The sequence below is a fragment of the Euphorbia lathyris genome, chromosome 3, assembly GCF_963576675.1.
Source record: "Euphorbia lathyris chromosome 3, ddEupLath1.1, whole genome shotgun sequence".
NCBI lineage: Eukaryota > Viridiplantae > Streptophyta > Magnoliopsida > Malpighiales > Euphorbiaceae > Euphorbia > Euphorbia lathyris.
In genome coordinates, this window is record NC_088912.1 from 35,510,977 (window position 1) to 35,519,790 (window position 8,814).

Consider the following 8,814-nt stretch of genomic DNA (forward strand, 5'->3'; position numbering starts at 1 on the left):
GCTTTTTTCATTGAAGAAACCCAATAACTGCCACACGATTCTTTCATATAGGTGGAAATTAGTTATTAAGATATTTTTGTTTAAAATAACTGTATATTTTGACAAAAGTAAAATAAAATATTAGGTTTTTAAGAAAATAATAAAAGAAATTAATCTTTTGATAAAACTCAAAAAGATACATGCATTTATTAAAACTAATTTGAGACATGATGTATAGTGTAATTTTCTCTTTGTAAAATTGCCCTACAAAAGGGCTTCCAAAGCCCCTTTTTTTGTAGTGTAATATACTTCAAGTTATAAAATGCATCAAATAAAAAAAAAACCGGCACATTATTGTTTAAAGAAAAAATAATAAATATAAATCTCAAAAATGATTTGTGTTGCCATAGCTTGTAGATGTGTCATTCTTTAAGGTGTCTTTTGTGTAGATGGAAGAATGACATGATAGAGTGAATGATAGTATCGGGCAAGCCTTCCTAGCTCATTGATCATGTTCGTTTAAATGGTTGCTCATGTTTATCATATACCACGATCAATCAATCATCTGCACCATAATATAGAAGGATATAAAACCATCAAAAAACACACAACGATCATGAGCATTTCATCACCAAAATATTTTTTCAAAAGACAAACCAAAATAGAAAACAAATCATGACTGGACTTCAGTCTTAACTCACGTTCAAATTATTCTCTTCAAAAATTGTATCAAGAACTCAATAGTTATATCTATCGTTTTCAAAACATTTGAAATAAAAGTGAAACCCACATACATAAAATCACAGATTTAGGGTACTTACGAAACAAAACAAAAATCCTAGATAAGATAACATACATCTACTTAAAAAAAAGACTTCTTTGTTTTTTTTTGCCATAAGAAAAACACATATCGAGGAAAAAAACAGAAATTAAGAAATCCAATTTGCCAACCTGGGAACTTGCAAATGCTTTTGGCAAGGATAATTCAGACTAATGAGTATTGCTCTTCAAGACACCTCATTTTTATAATTTCATTGATGGGAATCTTCTTCATAAGAACAAATATATTCTAGAAACACAATGAATATATATATATATATATATATATATATATATAAAGTTGGAAGGTTACTTTTAAAAAGGAGAGAATGATGAAATTTCAACACAATAATAGAAGAACATAATATACAGACCGAAAAACTTGGAAGGTCTCAAATTTTAAAATATACATTTTACTTCGTGATAAATTTGATTTTTCGTAACTGGTCGAAAAACCTTGTTACATACACTTAATCAACTGTATATTAACCAAGCTATTTGTAAGGAGCATGAACTAAGCACGTTACAAAAAAAAAAAAAAATTCTTTGTAACCTGGTAGGAGTAAGGAAAGCAGGAGATATGCCACTAATTTGATCACACTCTCAACCGTCCATTCTTCTTCTTTTATAAGCAAATACTTGTATTACACAAACAGACTGGATACAGGGGGATGGAACATCTTCTATCAAGACTTCCATTTGGTTTAAAGACATAGCCTAGGAGACTAGTTGGTGAGCCGCTTTATTTGCTTGGCGCCTTTCATGTACACACGAACTTGAAAATTGCCAGCCAGTTCCACAATGTCCTCATAGCTAGTTTGTGGGGATCAGCTTATTGGAGATCAGTTGTATTTATGAATCGACTAAAAAAAGCAATTTTTTCAATTAATGAAGCTTCGAATAATGGTTAGCATCGTCTTTGATTGGATATGTAGATTCTACTCATGCAGGAATTTTCATATGCACCTTAATGAGCAATTGAATTCACCGTTAGATATGAGCTTATTAAATCTAAGTTTCAGGATGCTTTGAATCTCCATCTTAGGATTCTAATAAGCCTAGATCTAACGGTGAATGAGCAAATTCTAAATGCTTATTAAGGTGCATGTGATCAAAACTGTCTGCTCATGTGGTTGATCTTTTTAAAAGAGAGCCCACAGTGGTGCCTTGGGAGATTTTGAATAAAAATATATATTAATTTAAATTTAAATACCAACAAACACATGGATAGTCGTATCCGTCGCGGACAGTCGTATTCGTAAGTGAACAGTCGTGTCTGTCCGTGTACAATCGTGTTCATTCGTGAAAAGACTTATCCATTCAAGTTCTATTTATATAGAATGGATTGTCAAATTCACAAGTTCTTGAAAAAAGTTGTTGAAAAACTCTTTGTCTATTCATAATGTTCTTGTTTTCCTACTCTGGTGATAATGAGTCTACACACGGTTTGAGTTCGCTTGTGTAATCTGTTGTATCATGTCTGTCTTAAAGAATAATAATTTGAATGAGTGAATCACTAAATTGACATATTCTCATTAAAATTAAAAGTCACTAACTATTACATTTTATATTAATGTAGGTGTGCTCTCCAAGCAAACTTGGTGGCTAAGAAAATAAAAGGGACAAGACAAGTGTCCAAAGACAAACCCTATGATAATCTGGATTTCTTCTCCCTTCCAAAAACCTTCTCTGTACCTAATCTTCATCATCTTCCATGAATACTGTTCTGATAAGTTTGATAAAGAAACTGTTAATACAAACCTCAGATTTATCTAACTCTTTCCTTTTAATTTATAGTTTTATTATTCGTATGTTTTTTTTGTGTTCGATTTGTTTTTTTTGTTAATCAAATCCAATATTTTTAAGACAAACGTAATTGTTTGTCCAATAAATTTGACAAGATTGGATGAAGTATTTATTTTTGTGTTGTAAAATGAGGTTGGTGGTCTTTCATATTTTTCTGTACATAATGCACTTTCTAAACATGTTTTGTTCGGTATATAATTTTTTACGGTGTCCTCAACTATGTATTTTTGCAGTTCGCTTATTCCTGATGATATTTTGCAGTTTAAGCCAGTTTTATTATCTTAATATGTGAGATCTTTTCTGGCTGTATTGTTTGCCATTATTGGTTTTTAATAATATTTTGACTTGAAATTGAGAGGAGTCGGCCTTGTTTGATAAAGCACTTAATTGTTTAAATTAAAATGTTAAGCACTTATTTAATTTAAGTGCGTTTGATAACGGTTGCTTTTCCACCACTTAAATTAGTTAATTAAGTTAAAAACCACTTATTTTGATAAGTCAAAATATTTAACTTATCATTTTAAGTTAAACATTATCAACTTATACTTTTTTAAAAACTAAATCATTAATATTTTCAACACTTAAAATATTCAGCACTTAAAATTCAGTACTTATTTTTTCAGCATTTAATTTTCAGTTTTATCAAACAGCACCTTAATGTTACATTCGCAGCAAATTAATCCCAAAATATGAAGTGTATAATAGAGATAATGCAATCAAAAATCACGTTGAAGTCAGTCAGGACAATAATGATATGTTTAGCTTTTTAATTAGTTGTGCGTTGAGTGGCCCCAAATTGATCTTGGCCGATAATCATGAGGGTTAAATGGTACCATTTTAGACGTACGAGTAAAATTATTCCTGACCGTCAATATTAGAGATATTTTTATACTTTATCTATTCTTTTGATACGTGGTGAGTATTTTGAAACGTGGAGAAATATATGAAATTATTGAATGTAACTAGAAAAAAAAAAATAGAGATCATTTAGAATTTTTAAAATTTTGTGCGCAAAGTATAAAAGGTAATTCATGTATTAATCCAAATTTGTTGTTTTAAATAATATAATCCAGCAATATTGGTTATGTACAACAAGATTGAAGCAAGTTCTCTTCTTTATCAACCAAACAATTGAAGAAGTGGAAGAATTTATAATGATTGTGTTGATTCCACTCACAACATATTGGATTTACTCAACGTCATCCTCTTGCATTCCGGGGTTGGAAATGGGGCTCAGACTGTTTCTCTCATCTTTCTTCTCATTTAGATACAAAATCCTTATTCCCATTTATAAATGGGAAAAATATAGTTTCCAACTTTGTCCAATTGGATTAGGATTCTCCGACACATTAAAGTTGGATGTGATTAATTAGTTCATTGATTTTGTATTTCACTATAAAATTCAATTTAATAGGGAGAATTGTACTATAATTTTATTCAAAACGATTCAATCTTATTTCTATAGTCTAATGTCATGTTTGGCAATTAGCTGTTAGTTTATTACTTTTTTAGTTAGCGGATTTGACTAACTGGTTTGAATAGCGGATTGTGTAAATTTGTTTGGTAAAACTTAGCTGATTGCTAATAGCTGTTTGTGTAAAATAACAAATAAGGATATAATAAAACATTTATTTGGAATTATATAATATTGATTAAGGGTAACAATATCCATAAAAAGAGATGCAACAATAACCTAATTGAAAAAGCTCCTAAAATGAGCTTTTTCAAAATTAGTTTTTTGGATCCAATAAACTATTTCAAACCTCTCTTCATCAAACACCACCATTAGAGGTTTGACTAGTCAAAACCTCTAAAGTGGTTCAAACTTCTAATTTTACTCCTAAGTATTGAAGATGAGGAAGGAGGTGTCGTTATGATGGAGGATGCAGATCTGAGTAAAGCAAATGTGGATATGCGATGGTGTCTTGTTGGAAGATTTTTAATAGATAAGGCTATAGGTTTCCAGGAGATGAAGGATGTCCTTACTTCATTGCGAAAACCAAGGAGAAGAGTCGATATTCGTTCGCTCAATTCCAATCTTTTCCTTTTTCAATTTTTTCATTAGATTGACATTAGAAAGAGTTATTGAGCGTGACCCTTGGAGTTTTGATAATAAGCTTTTGATTGTTAAAAGGTTATCCGTTAATGATTTACTGGCAGAGGTTCCTTTATTCCATATAGATATATGGATCCATGCTTTCAACCAAATGGGGAAGTTCATCGACTCTGATCCCAATAATTATCAGGGAATATGGAGAGAATACACGCGTATTCGATGTCAGGTGGCCATAGATGTCAGACCGGCAGGAAAAAGTTGACAAAGGGTGCTCCTTTGTTGGTTAATGATGCTGGTGGAAGAAACAGCCACGGATGCAGGCCAATGATAATGGATTCTCCGATCAACCAATCGGTGATTCCAAGATTAGGAAATAACAATGATGGGGGAGTGAATTCTGGTAATCAATGAGTAATTAGTGAGATTACTAATATGGTAGTTGACATTGAAAGTTGAAGGAATTTTGAAAATGTTAAGGAAGGTAAGAAAGAAAAGTCAATTGATTCTGTTTGCAATGATGGGGTGGTGATTGTTGACTCTAAACATAGAAAAATGGAGGACAATAATGAAGGAAGGGTAGTTTCGGAAATTTCAATGGAAAATGCAATGGGCTCAAAAAACGGGTCACAAGCGGGTTCTGCTGGACAGACCCGCCTATCATCATGAGTATCATGGCTTGGAACTGTCGTGGGCTGGGAAACCACAGTCAGTTCGGGTTCTCTTGGATCTTGTCCACGTTTAGAAGGGTATGGACATCTGTCTTGGTGAAATCGATGCAGACGTGGTGGTTTGAAATCTTAATCAATCTGCCTCCAGGTCTTATTATGGCATTGTTCTTGATGATTGTAATAGGTTGATCATTCCTTTAATGATGTTAGTATCATTTTTGCTAGTCGTTCTGCGAATAGTGTTGCCCATTAACTTACAAGGGCTTCCTATTCTATGCCAGGACTGATGATGTGGCATACTAGTCCTCCAAATGTCATTGTTCAAACCTTATATTCTGATTCTATTTAATATATGGTCTTTTCTTAAAAAAATTAAATAGTTAATTAAATATATAACTTTTTTTTTCTAAAATTAAATATAAAACTAAATAAAATAAATAAATAAATAGTTAATTAAATATAAAACTAAACATCTAAAAATTCATAAAAACTATTCCTCTAAAAACAAATTCTTCACACAATATCAAATGAAGATTTCTCATACCCATTGCGACGAATCCCCGAATAATCACCACCCTAATTATAACCCTAATTCAGATTGAATATAGACACAACACAACTTGGATTTTTGGTTTTAATTAGATCTTGTACTCATAATTTTTTAATTATCCACAAGTCTACATATCATCCTAATTAATAAATGTAATAAATTATAATTATTATTATATGCAAATACAATTCTAACCTTCCATATTACTATATTATCCTTAATAGAAATAATAAATTTATGTGTTCCACACATTGTTTGTAGTGAAACTCTTAGCCTAGTGGTTGTGAGGATATCTATGACTAGGGAGATCATGGGTTCGAATCACATCCGGATATGGTGGATATTTTTCTTTCTTCTTTAATGTAAGTGTATTGTGTGCAAAATTTTAAAAAAATAAATATAAACACATTGTTTGAACCTCACCATTATATTAACAGATTTTCAGATGACTACAAATAATCTTCTATTCCATAAACAATATAAAATATTTAAAAATATTACTATATAATTCTATACTTTTAAATATCATCATTAACCTAAGTGTCTATATCAAAAACAGGATTGAAATTAATATTAATCCAAAAAACTTATATAAATTACTTTTGTTTTTCAAAAGTTAATGTCCTTTTCCTAGATTGTGGATGAACTGTCAATTATATTGGATGACAATATAATTAATCATGATTTGAACCACAAAAGCACTTAGTTTGAAATGTATATATTTAGTGAGGCATAAATGTTTATGGTGTTGATTCCACTCACAACATATTGGATTTAGTCAATCATATAAATATTAGTATTATATTAGGCCATTTTTGTCACTTGCATTCACTAATTTTTACAACTAAAATCATTCCATTTTAATTCAATATTTTAACTACAAATTAAATACACATTTTGTCCATTCTTTAATTCTTTGGTCGACCTTTGTTATCTATCAACAAGAAAAAGTGCCACAGGCTTTCAGGAATGAATCGAAGAGTAATTAGATTATAAAAAACGTTTGGAGTAGTTGGGCCAATGAGATTAGGAAGCAAGTCACACAATACAAGAAGAAATACAGATAGAGAAATCTTCCATGAGAATTTCCAAATGAAAAAGAGAACGCGTCCAAGCAGCTAAATTATGTGCAACAGTATTCGCTTGTTGTCTCTCATACATGAATTTGATTGACACAAAGGCATGTGTCACATCAAAAATATCACCTAATAGAATTTCACTCAACCAGTTTGCCATTACTTAATCTCCTTTAAGTAATTCGATCGCCGAAACTCAATCAGAAGCAACCATTATCACTTGATAAACGCAATCACGAACAACACGTAATGAGAAGAGAATCGCTAATAACTTTGTGTGCAAAACTGAAATTGTGGAACCAATTGGACCCTCACCAGACATTGAAACGTACATGTTACACTCCCTAACCACCATGCCAAAAGAGCCAACACATATTCTAACCGAGAAAGCAACATTGCAATTGAGTTTATAAGAACTTGAATCATGAGGCAACCAAAATCTACAATCACAAATTAATCTCGTCAGAGCAGCACCACTCCAAACAAAACATACACCAGCTTGCTGAATCGCAGGCCCCGCAACCTGCACTAACAAACCAGACTCCCTCACTGTTACTACATTCACATGACTAACAACACTTACGTCCTCGCCCAGAAAAGACCTATATCTGTCGCACTAACAACCGACTCTGCCAGAAATGAATTTTGCTCATTTGCAGCAGTAGCAGTTACCATAGGATGAACAAAGCCATCTCCTCCAACATTCCCAACTGGGCCGCACATCGCCCCACCCAACACTCGAACCCCCGACCCATCAGAAAACTAATGCACAGAATTCCATACCTCTGCCACAATTTTAATTTCCCCAAGCCGCCTTTCCATGAATAATATGCTTTCTCTCAAACCAAATATAATGAATGGCAATAATTTCAACACATCAACAAACGACTCCAGGCAATTCAAACCTGTAATATTATACACATGAGATAACAGAATCGCATGTCTCTAGTATGATCTTGTTTCTGGGCACTACTTAAAATGTGTATTAATGTTTTAGCATGACAACCGCAAAAACAACAATGACCGTTCAAATTAATTCCTTTCCTCAAGAGATTTTCATAACAAGATAAGACATTCTTAGCTGCATTCCAAACAATGTGAATAAATTTTGAAGGAGATTTAACATTCATTTTGGCTATTTTAGAAAGATGCCCTCAAGAGCTAGGTACTAATTCAGCTCGGGCAGGGGCCAACTAGGCAAGTAAAATGAGTTATTATGGAAAGAACTTAGTAATAGGGAAATACTTTATCAAGTTCAGATCTCGTAGTCCTATATTTCGTAAATTCGGATAGTTGTGCATATGTGCAAGCTTGTGAATATAGATGAACTATTGAGATAATGACAATTACAGTGAATGTGATATTAAGTATAAGATAAAGCATATTATTTCTTAATTACATATGTAATTCAAGAGGTTGTACATCTCCAATGAGTATACATTGTTTGAGTTCTCGATTTTATGCCGGTCGCATGAACTGTTTGCGAGTATGAACGAGACAAATTGATGGAATTTGTTTCCGTTATGTGCGAGTGGGAGATGTAGGAATAGATGGAGTGAATGAGACTTGGTCCATCTACTGATCCATTTATGGACCGCCCGTAACCTAGTCAGTTTAGGATTAGGATTAGGGTTAAGGGTTTAACCTAGCTATAAATAGATAGTTAAGGAGGCCAAACCCTAAGATACTACACAAGAGAAAAAACAAAAGAGAGACTGTTCTCTGTCTCTCTCTCTCCAAAATCGTCGCCCTCCCTCTCTTTGTTCTATTTGTGTTCTTAGTTCGTAGAACAATGGAGATTACTCTTTCGGCGTGGTAACCTCCTAGGTGATACGGAGCCAAGATCAATTACTTCTACTG